The sequence below is a fragment of the Protopterus annectens genome, chromosome 1.part0 (assembly GCF_019279795.1).
Source record: "Protopterus annectens isolate FY-2018-M chromosome 1.part0, PAN1.0, whole genome shotgun sequence".
NCBI lineage: Eukaryota > Metazoa > Chordata > Ceratodontiformes > Protopteridae > Protopterus > Protopterus annectens.
The window spans coordinates 59,279,651-59,304,792 of NC_056725.1; the positions used below are offsets into that span (position 1 = coordinate 59,279,651).

The window sequence follows — 25,142 nt, forward strand, 5'->3', positions numbered from 1 at the left end:
TCCCCAGCCACCTCATGAAGACTGTCCAGAGGTGTCTTCCGTAACTAAAATACATGGACCTCCTATACTCATGTCAGACACAAACAGGCATGGGAGGACATTTGTGACTCTCAGTCCATAGTGGCTTGCAAGGCTACACCGGGGGGGGGGGGATTCAAGGAAATATGTAAGCAGTCTAAGGAACAGAAATGGCCACTGCAAAGTCAACCACTGCTGGATGAGTCATTTAAGTAAGCCACACTTAAGGCAAAGACTGCTTTTACTTTTTAGGTATTTTAAGGGAAGGAGTAGCAGGACCAGAGTAAGTATCCATGATGTAACCAAGGAAGACGCCTTATGGTCAGTAAGCTACACTGGTAGGAGTTAGTCAGAAGGTAAGTTGCCACTTAGTTCACACAAACAGCACACAACCTCTCCAGTAGTTAAGAAATCTCACACATCAAATTTACAGAAGCAGCACACTCAAAATTCCCTGTCCAAACAGAATTACATTTCTCAAAGTGAACTGCCCAAAAAAATTGTTATCATTAAATATACACAAGCAATCATACAACAGTCCAGTTTTCCTGTTTAAATATACTTTTTGTCAAAAAACAACAAAATTCCTAAAAACTGGCATAGAGTAAGCCACAGGTCACAAAATAACACTGTGAGCAAAGAAAGCAAATCATAAGATGGCTGTAACAAAGGAACATCTGTAGACATGCCTGAAAAGCCAGCGTTTTAAAACAATTGTTACAGAAATCAACTAAAAGCATCAAAATATTAATATATTTAAAATAAGAGTGAAACGGCTCCCCAAAAGGGGTATTATATGTCTCACAGGCAGTCTTGGCAAACTGCTGTTCCAGAGAAGGCTCAAAGCTGCATCTGCATGAGGTAGTAAGCAAGTACTGAAGATTTCAGTCACTCTGGCTCAGTGATGGAGAATCTGTGATATGCACGTCAAAGGTGACACACCATAACGTTTTGGGTGACACACCAGCATTCACCAACACCTGAGTTACTAAAGAAACTGAATGAACAAAAATACAAGAAATATGTGACCCTGCACTTATCTATTAAAACTCAGCAACAAAAAAAAGTCATTAACTGATGTTAATCAAATCAAATGCAGTGTGTTCCATATTTTTTTCAGTTCAATTCAAAATTACTATTAAAAGTAGGGTAATTTTTTGGCGCACTATTTTAAGCCCAATTATCAGTGCGCATATCATTTCCTCTATTGTAAGTCACTGATTTTTCTTTTACTTTTATAATAATTAGCAGCACATGATTGGACTGTTTTTTTTTTAAATAAATGAATATGTAAAGAATTGTTTCTCTTGTTCACAAGTCAAGCTAGGCATTTTCCAAATTTTTGGCACGCCGAGCCCAAAAGGTTTGCCACCAGTGCTCTGGCTGCTTTTACAGTTCCCTCCAAAAGGCCTTGGCCTATACATATAGCCAGAGTGACTGTGTGTAAGAGGGGAAGGGGGTAGGGTTAGAGCTTTGGGAAGATGGCTGGTTGCTGTATCCTTGGCAGGATATAACCCATAAGCTACTGCAGCAGTGAGAATGATGAACATTCATTATTGTGATAAAAGTGGAAGGTTCTATCTTTTAGGTAGTAATGGCATCACATTATAGTGTTATCTGCAATGTTGAGTTTGTACAGTTTGTGTAGTCATAGGTCATGGTTAATCATCTCAAATGCCAAGGCCACTTCAATGAATGTGCCTGCAGTTACAAGTCCTTCATTCATATTGGCATATCTTTCTTCTGTAGCTGTTATTATGACAGTCATAGTATTAAAGGAGATGCAGAAGCCATATTCTTGATTGCATAAAAGACTGAAGCTATTTATGTGACAAACAGTGATTTATACAGTAATTTTTCAAATTTAAAATTGGTCTGTAGTCCGTGGGATCAGAAGGAAAGGAATGGCAAGTGAATGCTTGAAGGATGAAGAAACAGATCCTGGGGTAAACTGATGGGAATTTGCAATTTTTTTCAACTGAGAGCTTAACATAGGAAAGGATGGAGTTTGCTTGGAGCCAGAAAAGAACAGAAGGGATTTAGTCTGCTTGACAGAGATTGTTGTGAAATAAAAGGAGAAGGTATAACAGGCTAGAGGATATACTTGTGATGAGGTGTCAGTATTGTAATATTGTGAGTCGTGATAGCTCTTAGGAAGGGTAGTTGTAATGTCTCTTACAAAAGAGACAAGAAAATGCAAGTAGTCTTTGATGACCTTGGTGTTGGCACTCACACATTCAAGGTTAGAGCTGTTAAAAAGATCTCTAATGTGCTTAGCTCTCAACTGTCCAGATGTTCACAGAATGTCCAGATGTTTGTCTCATATGTTTGGTCTGTTCCCCATAAAATTTGTGGTTTTCTTACAAATCACCAAGGATTGAAGTCATTAAATACGGACATAGATTTGAGTTTCAGACTTAATATTCTTAAGAAAATGCATGCTAATAGAAATCCTTTTATTCTAGCAACTTTCTTAAGTTTATTAGAGCAATATTTAAAATCTCTCCCTATTTTTATGTGTTTGTCCCCCTATTATTTTAGGCTTTGCCCAGATTTCTTGCGCTAAGAGATTGTGAAGTATGGTAATAAGACCAGTAAAGATTTTGATCTCTTTCTAAGATAGCTTATGTTGAAATGTATATTTAGATAATTGTTGTCTAAGGTATTATGCTTTAGCACTATTTGTGCTGTTCTGGTTAATTTTCATTGGTCTTGAAATATTTGCTGGAGGTGATTATTTGGATCGAGTTTCCTAACTTTCCAGACTATCCCTTGATATCATCAGGTAGCCAGGTGCATTGTGCACCCTGACATGTCTTTGAGTGAGAGGAAATGGATGCTGACAAGAGTTGTACAGTAGTAAAGCACATTACGGCTAGGTTTGGGCCAGTTTGGGACTACAAAGGGAACCAGTTAATACTGCTGAGATGGTAATTAGATTCCTACAGTTTATTTTGTAGGAACAATCTACCAGAAATTATAGGATGGGCCCTTTTCTGCTTTTAAATGCCCAAGAAGACATCACACGCCAGTGGTCACTTAGGACACTAAGTAAGATACCAGTGATGAATAATCCATGTTTACAGTTTGTTGTTACAAGACCTAAAGTCCTAAAGTAGAGTAATTATCTGTCAAGTATTAGCACTCACAAAAGCCTGCACCAATTGCTCTAGGCTGTAGGTTTGCAGAACTTTGTTAAGATTGTGCTTTTCTTGGACCTATTGCATTGAAGTTGCATATGATGATGTAGTTTTTGTTGACTCCTCTAGGAGATGTATTCAGAAGGGTTTGTTGAACTATTATATTATACTGGAGGAGGGGCATAGTATATAAACAGCACCGATGTATAGGTCTGTCTAAGGACTTAAGGTTCTAGATTTTCATTTTTTCTAATACACTTTTAATATATTTCTTTATACCCAATCTGACCATGTACAATAAAAAGTCCTTATCATGCGCATACGACAAAGCCTGTTTTATCAGTTCTGTTTTACTAACCTTTTCAGGCCTTCCCTTCTACTGTAGTGTCTTCATCTCTACTTACTACTACCCACATTGTTAGACAGCCCATGACATATCCCACCTTCTCCTCTCTTTGTAGTTTATATACCTCTCAGACTGCAATTCTGCATTTATATTTCCTCAAATATATGTATGTAGTCTCTCTCTACCTATATGCAGTCCCCAGAGTTCATTACTTTTCAACATATCATTCCTGCTCCATTCCTTAGATTACAATTAAAGTCTCAGAACTACAACAAATGTACCCAGCATTGCAAAATGTTTCATTTCTTTAAACATCCATGCCTTCCCCCTGATTATCTTATTCTTTACTCAAATATCACTGATTTTTAATCTTTCTTGGAATCCTCGCATTTATCTTCTGCAAATTTAGAATTCAATTTTTTTCTCAGAAGTACTATTTCTGAACATGTATAGTTCTTAAAACTCCATTTCTATCTTTTCCATAATCTTGTTCATTCCCTCTTCTCCAAAATCTGCTTATCTTACAAACATATTAAATCTTCTGTATTCATACATCTTTCATATGCCATCAATCTTCTTACTTCATTTTTAATTAAGTGCCAAGTCTCAGGGGCTTAATAGGTGGCACACTTGCCTTTGGTGCTGGAAGATCAGCAGGCCGTGGGTTCTATTCCAAATCTAGGTGACTGGACTAATTTGGGTAAACACAAATTTACACCAGGACTCTCATGTACAGTCCCTTCTTGAACAGGGAAGTGAGCACTATTAAGTGATTGCAAAGGGAGAAAAACTTTGCAGGGTGTTTACCTAAGGGAGAATATAATTAGGTATCTTATGGTATTCCAACAAATTACTGGAACCACCACGATGATGATAAAAAATTATTTTATTACAGTAAAAACGAGCGCTTTCACGCACTAACAAGTGCGCTTCTTCGGGTTATAATGGATTTAAAAAATACATCAGTATATATACACAAACACACCCTCGTTAATAAGCCAAATTGGCGGCAAAAGCCCAATTAATTATACAAATTAGCAATCATAGGGACTCTTGTTGCTAAGAACAGCAATATACTGGCTTGACATCATACACAAAGCTATATGTAGTTTAGGCATACCATATAAAAATATATATAAAACGAAAATCAAATCTCATCAAAAATAATAATTAAAACTATTAAATAAACATTCATCAGACCCTAAATATTTGATTAAATAATATTGCATTCTTCTACAAATAGATTATGGTCTCATGATCGCTTATCTAGTATGTTCAGAATAGTGTTTACAATCACTGATAATAAACTGACATTATCCCATTCTCTTTTAGCACATTTTATTCCCTTCTGCAATTTCCTTTTTTCTAACCCTGTGTATAACGGAAATAGTTTCATCATCAAATGGCAACTCACTTTCCTATTCATTCCCACCCAATATTTCCATATTAAAACATAGTCCTCTATCACTTCCGCTGCCCCCCAAAAATGTTTTGCATGCATCATTCTTTTTTATAACAGAGTATATAGTTCTTTACAGGATGCACATGCTCATCATATCTTTTAATTCACTCGTATCAAATGTGAGAAATGTCCACAACAAAGCATAAGTTGGTCGCTCCAAGTTATTAATAGTGCCAGTTTCCCCATTCAGTACAAGTACACATGGTAAATGCACCAGTTTTCCTTCTTTTTCTGTAAATGACACCTCCAAGCTCCATTCTATACTTTATAGTCATCCATAGGTTCATAGGTTCATAGATTAGTACTAAGCTAACTGCCCTTGTGAGCCATTTTAAGCTTAGCCAATTATCCCTTGTGAGACTTAAACCCTGCACCTTGTGTTTGTAAGGCAAACACCTTAACCATTAGGCCACCCTCCCATCCATTTTTCTTATATCATATACATTCTGATAATAGTCAGGAAAGAAAGTCTTCAGCTCATTTTCTATTATGTCCATTGCCCCGACATGCAGAATCCACTTTTTTGGCTTGGTTGCGGATTAGATTATTAAAAATATAATCCTTCCAGGATGTCCAGTGCTTTTTGTATCACAGTCATTCATAAACTTGTCAATTACAGAAAAGGTCTAAAATGTTATTTCATAGAAGGATTCTGTGCATAAGTGTGGTAGTTTCCTTTTATCATTTACAGTGTATCCCAGATCACAATTCCACTTTTATTTTAATTTAAACCAAGGATGTTTGCTTGCCGCATAATCCAACAAAGGCTTCTTCCCAGCTCCATTTTGCTTGCTGTCTGCTGCTTTGTATGTGTTCTTGGCACTTTCTGCTTTCATATCAGCAGAAATTTGTACTGCATGAACACTACCCAAATGTTTTATAGGTTCATCACAGCCAATATATTTTCAGCTGCAACATCCCCATTCCATGTACTCCTGGGATTCCTCAGCCCACTGCTCCAGTACCGCACTCCAGGACATCCACATTCCATGTATGTCCCTAGGATATTTCATCCCACTGCACCACCACTTCACTCCAGGACATATCCATTCCATGTACATCACTAGAATTACTCATTCCTCTGCTCCACCATCTCACTCCTGGATATCCCCATTCCATATACATCCCTGTGATTCCTCATCCCACTGCTCCAGCCTCTCACCCCAGGCTATGTTGGACCTGCCATCTGCTTCCTTTTCATTAACCCACCTCATTAATATGTCAGTACCCATTCCATCTACTGCTACAACTGGACTTTCTGTATCATGACCTTCTGCACCTAAACTATCAGTAGAAACATGTCACTGCACTCCTCTTCTGCCATATCTGTGTGTCTCTCTAATTCCAATTCTCTGGTGCTGTCTGGAGAGAAACAGCAAAGGAATTTCCCCAGAGCTCTAGCCAAATTTCTGTAGTTAGTATGGATACCACATTAGGTTTGATCTGAAAAGAAGCCATAGATCTAATAGGAGTAACCTGGTCAATGAAACATAAATAAATATACATACAAAAGATCTACAGATATGGTGTGTAACATGATTTAGATATGATGAACAAGTGCTCTAATCCTTCAGTATACAATATTTCATGTATCACACAAACCAAACAACTTTATAATCCAACCAATGATTTTTTTCAGTTTTCATTACTACTTCCCTTCACTTTAGATGGATCCATTCATTCTACAATGAGTAGAGAAATTTGTAGCTATTTATGAATGGGTCATTTTCTCAGTGTTTTTTTTTTCTACTTAATTTTGCTATTTCAGAAGTCTAGTGAGACTTATCTTCACATATATATATATATATATATATATATATATATATATAAAATATTTACATTTTTTTACCTAGTTTGTTATTTATTTAAAATAGGTAGAATTTGGGTATGCTCTCCCAGTAATGCTTTTTTCTCAGATGAGCTAACAACTGACTTGTTCAGTCTAACTTTTTTTAGATTTCAGTTGTATGAGACTTACAGCATGTGTGTGGTTTTAAGTGTGTGTTTTGTAATGTATCAATTTTCATTTGTTTTTTTCTGTATGCAAATTATGCCAAGTGGCTAGACTACTATATACACAGTGGAGATAAATGCTTAATGACATAAAAACTGGGGTAATATTTTTTAAAGCAAAATAATCATGTGTGTGTGTGTGTGTGTGTGTGTGTGTGTGTGTGTGTGTGCGTATAGCAATAATAACTATATTTACACACTTACATTGTACCTGCTAAACACTTATCACACCCCTTTAATAGACTCCATACCAATTATAAGCTTACACATATGCTACATGACCTGACAAAAAACAAATAACTCTTCATAGTTAGGCCATATAAGGAATATGTTGCATCTTTGCTCACACCACATTATGCAACCCTCATCTCACAGGGTTAGCCAATAACAACAACAAAAAAAGACATTGCATATGACTGAAAATGAGCTCATCAAGCAAAATCTGTTTTCATAATCTGAAAGGTAAATGCTGCATTGAAGCACATTTCCCAAAACAAATTAATATAAAGACTTTACTCAGCCTCAGCAAGGAAGTTAATGCCTGGAAGAAGTTGTTCCAGTGTATCTGTGGCTTGATTTCCAAATGTTTTTCGTCAACCAATAGACATTTCCAATAATGAATATGTAGAACTGTACTCATCTCTATTAGAATGCAGCAGAATATAAATCTTATAGCTCTGAAATACTGTCTTGTTGAAATTGTCTGAAAGGCTGCCAGGGGTACCATTAGAGAAGATACCTTGACCTTTCTTGGAGGTAGGAAGAGTCCTTAGCTAGTTGACTGTACAAAGGAGTTGATCCTATGGACAGTAGAACAACTTCTTGGTTATTCTTTGCTGTATAATCAGTTAGAGTCTGTCAGTTTCAAATTGCTAATGAGCTTCATTCTATAGTCCAAGGCATGATCTCAGCCTCCATTTGCTTGTTGTGCACATTTGAGTAAATCACTTAACCAGATAGTGTTCTTGGATTCACACCTGGGAGGATTCATGTCTATTGGACTTACATGGTTAACAAGTTCATAAAAATAAAATTAAAATGTAATGAATTGTTGCTAGATACATGAGTATTGCACAAAGAATGCATCAAAAAAGGAATTAAAATCAGTAGATGCTGCATTCCAAGGTGATCAGATGCTGGTGCAAGGTAACTGATGGAGACCTTTAGTGACAAAGATTAAGATGCATCCAGGAAATGACTACAGAACAGTTGCACTTTGAACCCCAAAACATTGTGGTTAATACAAGACTAGAATTACAATATCAGCATCACCCAGGTTAAGAAATGCCATCCATGGGCCGCGATTTAAGGAGTGAAAGTATAATTTTTAAAGTGAGCTTCAAAAACTTGTACAGGGTATTTGATTTAGGATGGTAGCATCCATTACTGGTCTCAGCTGGCTGTCTTTCTTGAGAACTACAAATAACTCAGTAAAACCATGTGCCATAAAAAGATGCACACAGATAGCAAATGTACAGCATTTAGTGAACTCTAAAGCCAAGAGTATCTGCTGTGGAGATTGCTGATGAACCGTTCATGGAAAAAGAACTATGTGAAGCTCTGACAGGGTAATAAAACAGGCATTCACAATCTATATTAATCTGCATTTTTAACAAACCATTCCAAATGATTTACAGGGGATGGAGGTATACTTCAAGTTACCTGCACCTGCCTTTAATGCTTGCCATATTTCAGTCGCAGATAGTAGATATATTAAAATAGAATTAATGTACCACAATGTAAAACAGCTACTTAAATGAGGAGACATATTTGCTCCCACCACTTTTTGTTATGACCATTTTAAATATTGTTAACTTGGTAAATATGCTGATCTTTTTTGACCACGTTGCCAAAGTTAGCATGAGTATGGAGGGACATTTTTACTATACAATTTTACTTCACTTTGGATCTCATTTTACTTGGAAATGCCTTTATCAAGGCCACACATTATTCTTCATTTTGCATTTTTACAGTATTAGTTGACTTCAGCTGTCAGTTATATATTTAAATGTGTAACTGGTGGAGCTATGCCAAGTTGGAGTTCTCCTGTTAAATATACCAGAGCCAAACAAAAAAAAAAAAAAAAAACAGGCCAGCGAAGTCAGGAAGCAAAGTTTAACTTTAGACAACATCATCTCATTAATAAAATTTTTGTCTATATACTGTTTAAAGATCTATTCCAACACTGATTGATTACTTGATATTAAATTTACAACATAAAGTTTCTGATAAAGGTAACACCGGAATCAAGATATAAAGAATATATTGGAATCGTCTAGAGACACTACATCTTCCATTTTCATGAGATATTTTATACTTCTTTTGACTTTATATATAATAATAAATTGATGAAATATAAAATAAATAATAAAGATAATAAATATAGAAATTAATGCTGACTGGATGACATGTATAAAATTTATGACTGGACTAAAAATTAGTAAAAAGTCATTAATGCTCTTTTTACAGATAATTTCATTATTTCTAAATCTCTTTTTATAAATCTCTTATATTATTCCAACACAGGTAAAAGGTTAAGCTTCCCTTTTTCTTTTTGTTGTTATATATTATTTGGTCTAATAACTACTAAAAAAAATAAAAAAGAGGAAATTTTCAGATGATACACCTCCTAAATGAAAAATATATAAAAAATGTTGTGAATAATGGAAATAAACAATTGACAACAAACAAAGGCAGAATAAAACAAACATTTTTATTGTATGGGATAATTTACAAAAAATTTTTTAAAAATTTTAATTTCAATAGCATGGTATTTTAGTTTAATTAATTGATCTGATTGTAGTGATGTCTTTGTAAATACTTTTAGTTGTTTTGTTGAATAATATTATAATACCTTGAATTTTAATTACTTGTATAAAATTGTTATGATTTTTCTTATATGTTAAAAAAATAAAAACCTTTGAAAAAAAGGAAGCAAAGTTTAATATCCAGCGATTAGGAATGCATAAAATTAAGATTCACAGAGTTAAAATCCACAAAGCTTTCAGGTTAAAACAATCCTTTCTCAGTGCATTGCAAATTCTTATATACAAAAACTCACAACACAGCCAATCAATGAAAAAAAGATGCTAATTAAGACGTAATTTAAAAAACCTTGATTTAAAAACCTTAAAGATAAAGAGATAAATAGATAAATATATGTAATAAAAATATAATTCATATACATGGAAAGTAACTATTCATAAAATACTTATAAAAATATGATGATTTATTAAAGTTCACAAAAGATCATGTAGATAGAGAGAGAAATTCCTCAGTTCGACCATATTTCATGCATAATGGGTATCAGAGTAATAACAACAACAAATTTACAAAGAAGGGCCCTTTAAGGTATATAACAAATTTTTATGTCAGAACCAATGGGGTTTTGAGTATTAAATAATTGGACTAGTCTAAGTGCTCAGCCTGATTTAGTTAACATTGCAGGTAGAGCTCCACATTTCTATTATAGAAAAAGAAAAAACCTTAAATAACAATTGTGCTATAAGTAGATTAGCAATATTAAAAAACCTAAGCACAATTTTAAAGCTGGCTCTGTTCCATGCTATAATTGTGTGAAATGTAAGTTTATTATGAAAGACAGATTTTTCATATACCCTGTAGCTTTAGAATCTTTTGAGATTATATTATGTTACAACTTGTACTACTGAAAATGGGGTTTACTTAGCCACCTGCTTAGCTTGCTGTGCCTTTTATGTAGGAAGTGTAATAGGAGATTAAAAGTCAGAATCACAGAGCATATCTTGGATATTAAACGGAAAGTTTTAACTAATGCTCTTGCTAAACATTGCTTTGAGAAAGGCTTAGAGCATAGATTTAAATTTAGGGTAGTCCAAGAAGTTTTTCCTAACATCAGGGAAGAGGACATCAATAATAAATTAGAGGTAGCTGAGTACAGATGGATTTTATAGTTAAATACAGATAAATCTGCAGGTCTTAATGCAGCAGCAGCCGCAAGTGTTAAACCAGTTTTAATGGAGAAACAGATGAAATTATAAGTATTTTATGAATAGTTACTTTCCATGTATATGAATTATATTTTTATTACACATATTTAGCTATTTCTCTCTTTATCTTTAAGTTTTTTTTTAATCAAGGTTTTTTAAATTACGACTTAATTAACATCTTTTATTCATTAGTTGGCTGTGTGATGAGTTTTTGTATATATGAATTTGCTTAATTACATTTATTATTGCACTGAGGAAGGGTTGTTTTAACCCAAAAGCTTTGTGGGTTTAACTTTGTGGATTTTAACTCTGTGAATCTTAATTTTCTACATTCATAATCATTGGATATTAAACGTTGCTTCCTGAATTCACTGTCCTGTTGTTTTTCATTTGATTCTCTCTGCATTTTGCCGCTGACTACCTTTTATTTGATTTTGGTCCTTTTTGGGTTTCACAAATATACCAGAGTAGCTTATCAATCAGCTTATTTTGGGATGAAGCATATGTGCCCCAAGAATGCCCACGTGGGCATGGGCCAAATATGCAGGCTCCTCAGGGACATTAAAAATGGATGTCAGTACAGTGAATCTGAACCACAGAAACCAACCCAGCAGTAAAACCAACAATATGGAACAGTTTTAAATACTTTTATTTATTTAACTTAAAATATAACATGCATGTACAGTACAGCCTCACAATTCATCAAGTAATCTACTTACAAACCATTGTATTTACTGAAATACAAATGTTCAATAATATAGTTAAGAACAAAAACTCTGTACCCATGCTCAGCCACTATTATCAGTAACAAATACACCAACTGATTGGTTTGACTAAGTATTCAAAAATAAGTGCCACCACTCCTTTAGAAAAAAGGAATTCAATGACTGGTTATATTTTGACAGAACACAGCCTCCATGTTGCCTTACAGATTATTGAATCAGATCCGCTTTTGGGGGAAGGCAAGTTAACTGGAAAACTCCAGAAATAGGATCACACAGTAAAGCAGATAATACTCATTCCATATGTGAAATAACTGCTGGAGTTTTCATCATGAGAACTTGACTGCCGGAATATTCTCATCACATAAGGTTCCATATACTGACAGTCAAACTGACAAATAAGGATATAATATGGATTCCTTTTTAATAGTAAATGTGGAGTTATATATGCCCTATACTTTGGAGATCCTAATTTCCAGAAAACTTAAAAATATGGAGCTAAACATGGTATCTTAAGTCATCCAAGCATACCTACATGCATTGTAGGATTCCATACCATATAACAGCTTCATTGCATAAATGGAAATGTCTCCGCCTCTCACGAAGAAGGTACAAGGTTCAATCTTGACCTCCAGCCAATGTCTATATGAAGTTTGCATGTTCTCCGTGTGTCATTGTGGGGTTCCTCCCACATCCCCATGCTGAGTTCTTCCACCTCAAATTCACCCCAAGCATGAAGTTTAGGACAGCAGCATAGACTCTAGATGGCACACTGTGGGGGAAGAGCTGTATAGACTGACCACTTTGGATAGCAGCTGTGCTAAGCAGTATTCTCTAAAGAGGAGAACCCAGATTTCAGACTGCACACTTTGTCAGGGCTAGTCACTCAATTGTATAAAAATTGGCTCTAGGTAATTTAGTCATATTGACTAATGTCATCAAAAATGGGCATGGGTATTTGCCATTGATAAGTCAGTTGAGGACCCAGCCTACTCCAACCTATGCCAGGGATGCATGCTGAAGCCAGTCAATAGTTGATAAGCTCGGGTTACCTGGGATACTTCTGTTGAGTGAAAGCTGGATGCAAAACCAATCAATCTCCCAAACATGAACTAAGGATCGCTACATTAAATGTAGGTTCACTAACAGGATGCAGCTTGGAAGTGGGTGGCATGATTATAAGGAGGAGGAGGAGCAAGGACATCCTCTGTATTTATGAGACAAGATGGAAGGCCAGAACAAAGTTACTTGGCTTGGGATCCAGAGTCTACTACTCAGCAGATGGACAGACTAGAAATGGTGTGCAAATTGTGATGAGGGAGAGACTTCAGAAGACACTGAGGGATGCCATCAGAATTAGTGATAGACTCATGGCAGTCAGAGTCCAGTGTAAGGATAGGGCACTATTCCTAATCTCAGCCTATACCCTACAGCAGGTTTGTGATGGTGAGGAAAGGAGTGCATTCAGATAGCAGTCACAGGACCTTCTAGATAAAGCAGGACATCATCAGCTGGTGTTGATAATGAGTTTCCAGAATGCACATATCGGGAAAGACAGAACAGGATATGAAGACTGCCTGTGTCCATATGGGTTGAGCAACAGGAATAAATGTGGAGAAGCCAGACTTCTGTCTGGTAAATGGCTTGATGATGGTCAACACATGGTTCAACAAGACAGACGGTCACATATAAGAGTGGCCAACATGCAACTCAGATACACTTCCTTTTACTAAGGAAAGGAAAATGGGATAGAATCAGTGATTGCAAAGTCATCCCTAGTGAAACAGCTGGCCCAGGGCATAAACCACTGGTTGCCACAATCACCTGCAAGCAATGGTCAGAGAAGGCACAAAGGTCACAAGTGACTAAGCTGAAGACCTGGAAATTAATTGGAGAGGAAGCACAAGAGTTCAAGTAAATGCTCAGGACTCTAGCACCTCATGAAGAAGAGCAAATAGTTGGAGTTAAAGCAGAATAGCAGTGTCTCAAAACAGTATGGACAAAGACTATATAACAGATATGCAGATGAGCCAGGTATGGAAGAAAGGTACATAAGGAAAGCTAGTGGTGGAATGCAGAAGTCTATTAGTCATCAAAGGAAAGGGAGAATTGTGCTGCTCCAGTGGAGTAGAGAGATAATGCTCTGAGTACGACACAAGTGACTCAGGGTTCAACTAGTGTTTCGGATGGCTGAAAGAGTGGCAGGGAAGGATGGCTGTACCCATCCTGGGGGGGCGGGGGTGGTATGTGGTTATCTCTTGGTGATGATCCCTAGTGGAGGCTGGGGATGTCACTAGAAGAGGAATGGTCAATGGGTAGTTGTGGGTCATGCTGAGCTGCTGCAGAGGTGTAGTGTTATGCCACATGCTCACATTGCACATCTACTCTAGACTATACCACAGGCTACAAAGGGGGGGGGCAAGGTAGCCCCAAGTAAGGCCTCCCTGGATGGAAGTTCAGATGTGTTGAGCCCTGTTGCCTTCAGTCCATGATCAGCCCTAGCAATTACCAGTATAAGTCCTGGAGGACACGGAGCACCTGGAAGACCCAGTGTGGATGGGGCACAAGGGCCAGGCCAGTAACGATGTGCAGGAAGGGAGGGGGAAAAAAGTAGGAGTGCAGGAAAAAGAGAGGGACAGTAGCATGCTCATATGAGGTCACAGCAGATATGCTCAAGGTAGGAGAAAATTAGCTCCTGAGGATACTCATAGCTGTGTGGAGAGAAAGGCATATCCCAGATGACTGGAGAATAAGCATAGTAGAGCTAGAGCCAGTGTACAAAAATGAAAGGAGACATCCACAACTATAGACAGTACAGAGGAATCTAACTCCTGTCACACTGCCTGAAAATTCTGGAGAGGGTGATAAATGTATATGCACAGTAATAGAAAGCAATAAGGGAGATGAGCATTTCAGATTTATATCAGGATGTAGTACAACCGACCCAATGTTTGCAGTGAGATAGCTGAGAAGTTAGAGATGATAAACAAATATGCAGAGGAGTAGTAGAAATTAAGATGGGAGGTGAATAGTTCAGACTCAGTAGCTACAAATGAGGAAAGACTCAAACTGGGCATTCCTAGACTTGGAGGAAGCAAATGCAAAGTGTCAAGAAAGCTGATTTGGGCAGTCATGCAGTGGTTCAAAATTCCAAAAAACAATGGTAGAATTAGTCCTGGCTATGTAAACAAACCCAACAATTCAAGTACAAATAATGTTCATGTGCAATGTGCATATTCATAGATGGGTTCCCAATGGGGTGAGATGTGTAAGAGGGTTCAGCTCTGAGCCCACTACTGCTAATGCTGGTGAATGACTTTTTTTATTTATTTCCAGTTTGATGACCGTGGAAGTCCACTGGGCCAAAAAAGCCTCTTTTAAGTGGAGGCCCGGGGAGAAACGCTCCATAATACAAATACATCAAGGAATGTATACAAAATAGTAACAAGAGCAGAAATAATCAAAAACATAGTTAAACACCCAATAATATCATAGCAACATAACAGTAGCATAATGAAACACACAATCACACTGCAAGTCATATATAAGGTTGCATATAGATTGATGGCAGTAAACAGACAGTTAAAATTTGTGGGTAATAAGCCATAATAGTGTAGATATAAAAGGTGGCTTGGTAGTAGAGAGTATTACCGAGGTAGCTGTGAGTACCAGGAGAGCAGGGGATGTGGTTAGATTGAAAGGAAACAGATACTTTTCCATTTAGAGAAAAGGTAGGAATGGAGGAGTGTTTTTAAGTTTTCCAGGTTCTGCATTGTCCTTATGGTAGGGGGAAGAGAGTTCCATTTTTGGCTAAGGAAAAAGAGAGGAGTAACTGTCCAGGAGAGCAGTTAGGTTTATGAACACTAATTAGATTTTGTTTTTCAGATCTGAACTTTATTTCTTAGCTTGGCTTTTAGTTGGTTAAGTAATATGCTTAGATTTTTGCTACTGAACTCAATAACAGGTCACCAGTATTTGCAATCAATTAAAAAATGAATTGATTGTGAAGCATGACCAATAACCAGTATAAGTTATCAGAGACAACAAAATATTAGTACCGAAAGGTACCTTGACCTATTGGGGAAAAAAAGGACTTCTCTGCTTGAATTAAGGCTAGAAGTGGCTCTAAAGCTAAAAGTTAATAGACGAAGCCATTGTGCACTTTGCCTTACAATTACATTGTGTACATCTTTAAGATGACAAATAGTCCTCAGTATTAAACTAATGAACTAATAAGGAAACTGCAATTGCCTGAATGCCATAGGAAAATCATGTCAAAGGCCTCCTGAGTGTGTACTGCTAAGAAAGTGGTTTCTATATTATGCACTGTTTTACTACAAAATGTTCAAGACTAACACCTGAAATTGTCAAGTGAGCTGAGCAAGTCTTCTGGAGGGCACAATACCTTGTTGCTGAAGAGTAGTTACTTAAATATTAAAAAAAAAACTTTACATGATCAACATAACTAAATAGTATTTTCCATCTAATTGCTTACGGAGATTTTTTTTTTTTTTTTACATATTACTTTCATCTGCACATGCTCCCAATATGCTACACATTACATTAATGGAGCAAGAATAGTGCAGAAACTTATGAATCCCTATAATAAGAATGTAGCATGATGGGGCAGAGGCATTCTTATTTCTGAATGTTCTGTTTTTACCTTACTCCTTTAGTTGCTGTGTGCATGCAGAATGCATTATCAGTAAACACTAAAATAACCAGTCACTTTATTCATTGTGAAAGACAACTCCACCAATGGAAGGTAAAAAGCATTTAGCAATTTGATACTTGTGATATGTGTTAATATTCAAACAGGGGCCTAACTGAGGACTGCATGGTGAGGAATACTGTATTGCAGTTCTGCACATTGCTATATGTTTTTTTTACCAGCATTACCTGGGTTACTGATGGAGAGGGGAAAACATCCTAGCTTGGTACCAGCATTACCTTACTGATAGGAAGGGGAAAACATCCTAGCTTGGTACAAGCATTACCTTACTGATAGGGAAGGGGAAACATCCTGGCTTGGGTGCATTACCAACTCTCTTAACAGCTACTAAACTGGGTATTGTTGTTTAACACCAGAGGTGATACCTAGCCCAGGAGATGGCCTTGAAAAATACATAGTGGGGAGGAAGGGATTGGTTCAGCAAATACAATATGATACAAGAGAGTATCAGCCTTTTACAATTAAGAGTGTGTCACAGGCATATTGAGTGAAGAGTTGATGATTAAACATATGCCCTGGAATGCAGGGGATAGTAGTGCACACCCGGGTCTGACATTTCATTGACTTCTATATGGTTGAACTCATTTGATTGAAAACTCATTTGACAGAACAACTTCTCTACATGAAATATATCATAAAAAATATAGCACCATCCTTACTTATATATACTAACTCCATGGAGAAAAGAAAAACACATACAGTAAATCAGTGTTGGACCACAGACATCTACAGATTTGGGGGTACAACATTATGCTGACCTTTGCAATATACACATACTCTGCTAGACTCCAGTGATAGGAAAGGACACAACTGCATACTTTCTATACATTTCTACACTTTTTAATCAAATAAATTCAACTATTTGGGACTCAATTAAATGAGCATTCAATGAAATAACAGATCTCATACTCCACAAGAAAATGAGTTAGTATTAGATATTGGGAAAAGGAATCTAAGTATGGAGCTGCCAGGTAACAGGAAAAGAGGAAGACCTAAGATAAGGTTTATGGATGTGGTGAGAGAGGACATGCAGGTGGTTGGTGTGACAGATCAAGATGCAGAGGACAGGAAGAAATGGAAACAGATGATCCACTGTGGCAACCCCTAATGGGAGCAGCCGAAAGAAGAAGGAGAAGAAGATTGTACATGTCTGAAAATGATTGTTTGTTATTAAACGATAACATAGATGTGATACTTTTACAAGTTTTAGAAGGCTTACATAAATTTTGAAGTTCTGAAGTTAGGACGTTAGAGTACAATGAGAACAAGGCAGTAATGATGAAGATAGGTAAGAAAGGAAAGGGGAGATGGTGTCGGGAAATATTAGAGAAAGAATATCCCAGATACCTAGACTTTGTAGCAACGAGCACATGGAAAGGCACCACTATGAAGAACCTCTTCATAGATTCATAGGCTCATAGGAAATTACCAGGCTAATGGCCCAAGAGCCCTTACAAGCCTAGCCATATTTAAACAGAGTTCCACAATTTTCAATAGCTAGATGAATGAAGTTCACAGAGGTATGAGCCTATGATATGGTATCTAATACTGACTGCCTCTGCCCATAAGGGACATAGGTTCCACCCTAGCAGTAAATTACGATTACCCATCCATTGATCTAGACTGCGCTTGAAGAGGCTCAGGACAGGGCTTTCCTTCACATGAATGGAAAGCCTGTTCCAGAGACAGGGTGGTCTCTGAGATACGTAACTCTGTCTCCAACATGATTTATTTATTTATGTCAGAGGCTACGTGACCCTTGTGCAGGTTGATTACAAATGTTGTACATTTCCATCAGGGCTGGATAGGAGACTGCCCTGTAGGCCAAACACATATCACCCCTTAGTAATCTGTAGGAGACAGAATACAGTGATAAGGCTTTCAGTCTTTTCATGTAGGTCTCATTTTCTATACCCTGTATCTTCCTGGTTAGAAACTTTGGGTCATTCCAGCTGTTGCAGACGTCTGGTGACATGCATGCAAAAGGGTGTATTGTAGTTAATTATTGATCCAGTGTGGGCTGAGAACAGTGGAATTATAACATCCTTTGATCTGGAGTTGCACCATATAGAAGGACTTTCTCACCACTGGGAACACATGGTTGTCGAGGTTCAGATTACTATCAGTCTGAATACCCACATCACTTACCACTGGGTCTGCTCTTAGTGGGTGTTACCTATACTGTAATTAGTTGGAGTATTTGCTTTCCCAAAGGGAATAATTGTGTATTTTTTGCATTAGTTTCAGTCCATGACTCTTGCACCATTCCTTTCTGTTTTATATCAATATTATTCATTGATTCACTGATTGCCCCAGTTTGCAGCCATCCATGTACAATTCCAAACAGGAGCGGGCCTAGTACAGACTCCTGTAGTATGCCGCTGGTGGCTGGCCTCTTCCTAGAGGTAAATTCACCTACTCTGACAGTATATGTTCTGTCAGTGAGCAATTTGGCTACCCACCTGGTGACGTAGGGCTTTATGCTCAGTTGAGAGAGTTTCTCTACAATACCTGAGTGGAGAATTGTGTCAAAGGCCTTGGTCAGGTCAAGGTGGTTGTTTTGCACAGTCTTTCCTTCATCTACGACCTTGGTTACCTTCTGGAAAAAGTCAGGCAGATTTTACAGACATGATCTACCCTTAACGAATCCAAACTGGGTTGGGTCCAGAGTCTAGAGATTATGTATGTCCTTCTTGATAAGGTCCATGATGATTCTTGCCATGGCTTTACAGATTAGGCTAGTCAGGCTTATGGGTCTATAATTCCCTGGGTTGGTTGATGCCCCCCACTCCTTGTGCAGAGGAATGACTTCTGCTATGCTCCATTCTGGCAGAATATAGCCTGTCTGGAAGCTGTGGTTAAATAGGATCCAAGTGTGTCTGCTAGGTTATGTTTTAGGTTAAAAGGCAACCTGAGATGTTGTCACGGCTCACTGATGCCATGTTTCTAGCCTTAGAGAGTGAAAAGATGACCTGCTTTCTTGAGATAATATGCTGAGGAATGGTGGCAGGTATACTTTTGGGTGACGACCAGTAGGGACGGGGGGGGGGGGGTGAAGTTTGAGCCATATCTGTCAGCCAGCAGGTTGGCTATTTCCTCCAGTTCAGTATGGGTGGTACCATCCACAACCAGCTCTGTCCATAGCTGGGTATTCCCCTTAAGATTTTGGATGTAATTAAAAAAATACTTTAGGGTTTTTCTTGGCTAGGCAGGATATTTTTGCTTTTGAGGACTTGACCAGTTCTATGGATTTGTGTGTTTAGAGTAAAGAGGGATTTATTTTTCTGCTGAGCCTGTTCCTACTTATTTCTGGACATTAGTTTCTTTCTTTTGTTGTATACCCTGTTTATACCAGCAGAGTTCCACCAGGGTGGCTTGTTTTTTCTGCAATACTTGGGTTTAATCCTGTCTAGTACTGTAGATTCAATACAACTGTTTAAGTGTCTATATTGGTTATTGGTGTATACCTTAGCATAGGATTCTGTGTTTTCGCTGTTAGCAGGAGCTTTGAAAATTCTAATGCTATCGCTTGGTAGGAGATAATTTGTCTTGGAGAAATTCTTTAGCATTTTTGAACTTGATGGGGGTATCTAGTCTTATATTTATTTCAAAGGGGACCATTTTGTGGTCCGATGTTAGAAAAGAGGACATTACACAAGGGGAGGTGCAATGCTGCCCATGTTAGTGAGTACTATGTTCAGGATATTTGAGCCCCTAGTGGGTGTGCCAACCAGCTGTTCAAGAACATTTGCATTGACAAAGTCTAAGAACCTGTGAGCCTGCATGTTAGTGGTCGTGTATGTTCCCCGTCAATAGAGAGTTAGTTAACATCACCAATGAGTAAGGTAACAGACTCCACTAGGTCCAGGTACACGGTATGTTTGTTTCTGGTTCATGGTGGGAGATCTATAGCTAGCAATGATGTGATAGGGGATTTTTTTCTATGGTCTGTTGGATATGGAGTATCGCAAGAGAGTCACACTGTTTGACCAGTCTTTAGGTGTACTTATCCTTTATGAAGATGGAACCACCTCCTCCTCTGGTTCTTGTTCATTTGGTGGTCTGAAGTTATGGAAGGCATTGCAGTCTTGCACAGCTGATGTGCTTTCCAAGGCTTTGAACCATGTCTCAGTGACTGCACAGGCATCAGTATTTTCCAAGGTGAGGAGTGCTTCTAGGTAGTGCAGTTTCTTGTTTAGACTCCTAGCAGTGAGCAGCAGGACCTTGAGCATATCAAGAGAAGATTTTGTTACGTTCTGATGTTGGTTACTTTGACACTGCCTAAAAAAGGCACTTTTGGAGTGGCTAAAGTCTTTGCTAGTATCTCAAAGCTGGAAGACGACAGATGCAGACCATCTCTAGCAAAACAGTGTGGCCTGTTGATCATTTTCTCCCAGGCTGACAAATATTGGATCCCCTTGGGCTGACATGAAAAGTTTAGCCAATTGTTAAAGTCAGTCATTTTTTGTTTGTACTGAAACATCATCATCCTTCGTGAAGGTAGAATGCTGCTCAAGACTAGGCTCATACCTGCCTGCGACACATTTTACTAGTGAGTACCTCCACATATGTACATTTATGTGTCAGATCTTTATTTAGTGTGGGAAGTGACAAGCGTGTGCTGACAACCTGTTTGGCATTCGATTTGTCTGTATGGAAGAGTCTTGCCTCCATTTTCATATTATAACTACATCTCTCCCATATAGCATTTGTTGGCTTCAGGATTAAGCGGTTGTCAGTATACATTAGGCAATTGCTACATTGCCTCAGGATACCCGTGTCCATCAGGCTGGATACAGAGATTTGTACTCTAAAGTTAACTAAAGTTAACCAAAAGAGCGATGCTGCTCAGTCTGAAACTTAGTTGCTCCTAGAGTAGCAGGGACCTGGGTATTATTTCAGTCATAATTATTCTAGGAAAATTTTATCTGCAAGGTATGTGTATCTATACAAGGCATTGATAACCACTGCTGCATGGAGAGCAGCTTCTCCCAAAAGCAAAGCTTATATACAGGCAAAAAGGAACAAGTTTTAACCTACCTACCTAACAATCAGGAAAGCAAACAATAAGCTTTCTACTAGCAATTCCAAACTCAGATAGGTTTAGATCAGCAAACTTCTACCACCAGAGTGCTGAAAAACCTTCTTACTGTAAAATGCCTGGTTTGGAGCCCAAGCGTAAAAAGATGACAAAATCCAGATACAACAGCCCTGACTATCTGAAACAATGTAGTAAGTACTTATTTTTGTTTAAAGTGCAGCAAATATCACAAGAACTAATAAACTGCAATGACAATTATCAAGAAAAGTGAAAAATAATACTTAAGTTCTTCTTTTTCACAGAGAATTGCCTTAGCTTTTTAACAGAGGATTGTTTTAGCTGTCTTGCATTCAGAGGAAAAGTTTGTTAAAAAGAACACTATCAAGTAAAAGGAAAACTTACATTCAGCATCTGGTAAGATCAATGCAATCAAAGCTATGACTTTGCTGCCCATATTTGTAGTCAGAAACCTACTTGTGACAACACATCATCCTATTCTCATGAGAATTCATAATAGGGTGTCTAACTCTGTTTTAGGTACAAAGGTTAACAAATTTCAGAAAAAAGGCCCAAGTGCTGAGATGTTATGGATAGGTGAAGCCTTCCTAATATTCATAAATAGCTTCTCTGTCCACTTGAACCATATCACAATATTTCCTCAAAGATGAGGGAATTTCACTTTGATCCAACTGAAACATATTTCCCATTCCCGAGGAAGACAATTCTGCCAAAAGGAAAGTCTTGAGAAGCACTTTAATCAGAATGAGTGTGAGATATGGGCAGAAAAAAATAAAAGATGCTATGTCGATATCATCTTCATTTAAAGAAGAAAACGTCAGAATTTGCAGGAACTGAACTATTTTTTCACAAATATTCAGGTCAGTTTGATATTTCGATGGAGATACATACCAAATGGAGCATTATACTCTATAATGAATCTGATCAGTGCTGAATAAAAGAGAATGACCTATTTCAATCAGAATGAAATGCCCCTTGCTATTAGTTGTAGAAGGATTTCCTGACTACAGCTGTCACATGATGAGCAAAGGAAATAGAACTTTTGACCAAAGTGCTCAGGTCCCGGTCTACTTTTTCATTTAGTAAGGGCGTGTTTTATAAACTGCTGCTCTGGGTAATTTCTGTTTTGCAAAAGAAACAATACTACAGTTTTTAGCATTAATTTATGTAAGCTCTTTCTGAAGAGTGTAGATATAGGAGTGGGTTTTGTCAATTGCATACAGTTTGCAGTCATCAGTAAATTTGGTTAATCAGAGGTTCAGGTTATCCTTTTTGAGATCAAAGTAGATGCCAAATAGAAAGATGCCCAGTACAGACACCTGAGGGACTCCAGTAGTCATCTAAGTACTATATGAAAAAGTACCTGTCACATGAACTATGTGAATATTTTGCCTTCAAGCCAGTTTGCTACCATTCTTATAACACTGCCATCAGTTATGCAGTTGAGTTTCTCACATTTGGGGAAATCACAAGAGTCAACCCAACCAAAGAGTGCAATTGAAGAGCCTCACCATAGGGAAACCACCTTTTAGATCATGGTTTTACCCTGCTGGGCAAATATATAAGGATCTATGATTAGCAATGTTGTTTTCCTTAACATTCTGGTGCAAAATGCCTTGGTCAGACCATGACAAACTATATGAGCAGCTTGACCACTGGCGACAGCTTTTGTAATCCTCTCAAAGAAGGTTTAATAACAATGATCTCCCTTAGACAAGGGCACTTTGTTAGGGGAGTCAATCCTAATGAAATTCTTAACAACATAATTAAGACGATAAGAACTGTGGAAGAAGTGATTTTTGTTTTTTAACTGTACTGTATAACTGCATTCTTTGGCAAGGCTAGAGGCTTAAGAGATTCTGGAAGGAGTAGTATTGGAATAGGCATTTTATGGTTGAAATTTAAGAACTTTCTTACTAATATATTTGCTATATCATTTGTGTTGTAATATGGGGAGTCACTAAGGAAAAGTTGAGAAATGTTGAGAGTTATTTTTTAGTTTTTCCAACATCTCTATTCGTGGTTTGCATTTGTATCCCTTCTACTTTTCAAAGTTTTTGGCGATATTTTTGTACTCTCCTCATTCTAAGGAATTCCAGCCTTAATGTGCAGTTAACAAGTTTTTTTTTCTTATAAAGTTTATGTTGGTTGACTACAAAGGGAGGGAGGGGAATTATTTTTAAATGTTCCATTATATTTGGCAGTAGTTGGGTTGCTAGAGCTATGCATTTGTATAAGTGGGTGTCACCATCAACAATAATCTGAACTTCGACATCCACATCAATAATACCATAAAGACTGTCAATAAAAAAATTGGCAGCCTCTATAGGGATAACCATTCCTTTCCCCTACTGCCAAAACTACTATTGCCCACACCCATTTGATCTCTACAATCCTTTATGCCTCTCCCATCTTTACTAATCTCTCCAAGAATAACCTCAGTAAACTGGAAATGACCTATAATAACACTGCACAATTTGCTACAGGCAACCCATTCCGAACCCATCATTGTATAAACATAAAACAGCTAGGATGGTTAGAACTACAACAACAGATTACATTTCACCAACTAACCATTGCCCACAACATCCTATACAAACCTTCTAATACTCCAAGTTTATCTACCCTCATCACCCCCTATAAAAACCTAAAGTCCTTACGATCATCTCACAAACTTCTTATCCACACCTCAAAACCTAATAACAGAGCTGGGGATTCTCTTTTCTCTAATACAGTAGGTAAATCCTGGAATCTTCTCCCTAATGACATCACCTCACTCACCTCTCTATCTCTATTTAAAAACAGAACTAAACTTCTCCTTAAAACATACTGGCTATGCCCCTGCTCTAGACCAGACTAGTCATCTACCTCTACTAACTTGACTTACCTATCCACTCCCTACTATCCTCTACTACATTTTCCCACCTTATTATATTTTTCTGTTCTACCTTTTTTCACTATGTCTATCCTCTTTATATATCTTTTCTTAAGCAAATCATTTGCTACAATACTACACATCAAACTCCCTTTTTTTCACTTCTGACTTAACCTATACTATGTCACCATACTTAAAAATAGCACTATATTATACTGCATGTCCTCAGTGTTAGATCCTGCTTAACCTTTCTGCTGTAATTCACATGTTGCAAGTACTGATGATTTACTTTCTTTTTTTCCCTTTTTACTACGATTATTTCCTTTTATCTACTTCTGACTTAACCTGCATTATTGTCTAAGTTCTTTCAATTTGCACTGTTTGTGACTTTTTACCTCAGTGTTACATCCTGTTACAACCTCTATGCTGAAATGCAAGTTACCATTGTTGATGCATTTTTTTTTTCCATACCAGGAACATTGCTATTTTTACTAGAATATTAGATTTTATTTCTTATTTTTTATTTGTTTGCACTTGTATTATTGTATTTGGACCATGTCTTGGAGCTTATCTCCCCGGGCTTCTACTGGAAATGGACATTTATCCAGTTAGACTAGCCCGGTCAACAAATGTAAAATAAAATAAAATAAAATAAATAAATAAATAAATAAATCTTAGTGATATTGGCTGCAGTGTTGGGGTCAATGGTAGTGATGCCACTGGTAAATTTAGAAATTTTATTATATATTTGTATATGGTTCACTTTTTTCATGTCCTTAAATATGGAGACATCGGTAAAGGGTATGG

General features: G+C 37.3%; 1 non-coding gene across 1 annotated transcript; it reads right to left on the bottom strand.

Moving 5' to 3' along the window:
* Positions 1-22,860: 22,860 nt before the first annotated feature.
* Positions 22,861-23,021, bottom strand: LOC122802027. Its single transcript, XR_006364850.1, has one exon. It is a non-coding gene; the product is annotated as a U1 spliceosomal RNA (small nuclear RNA).
* Positions 23,022-25,142: the final 2,121 nt, after the last annotated feature.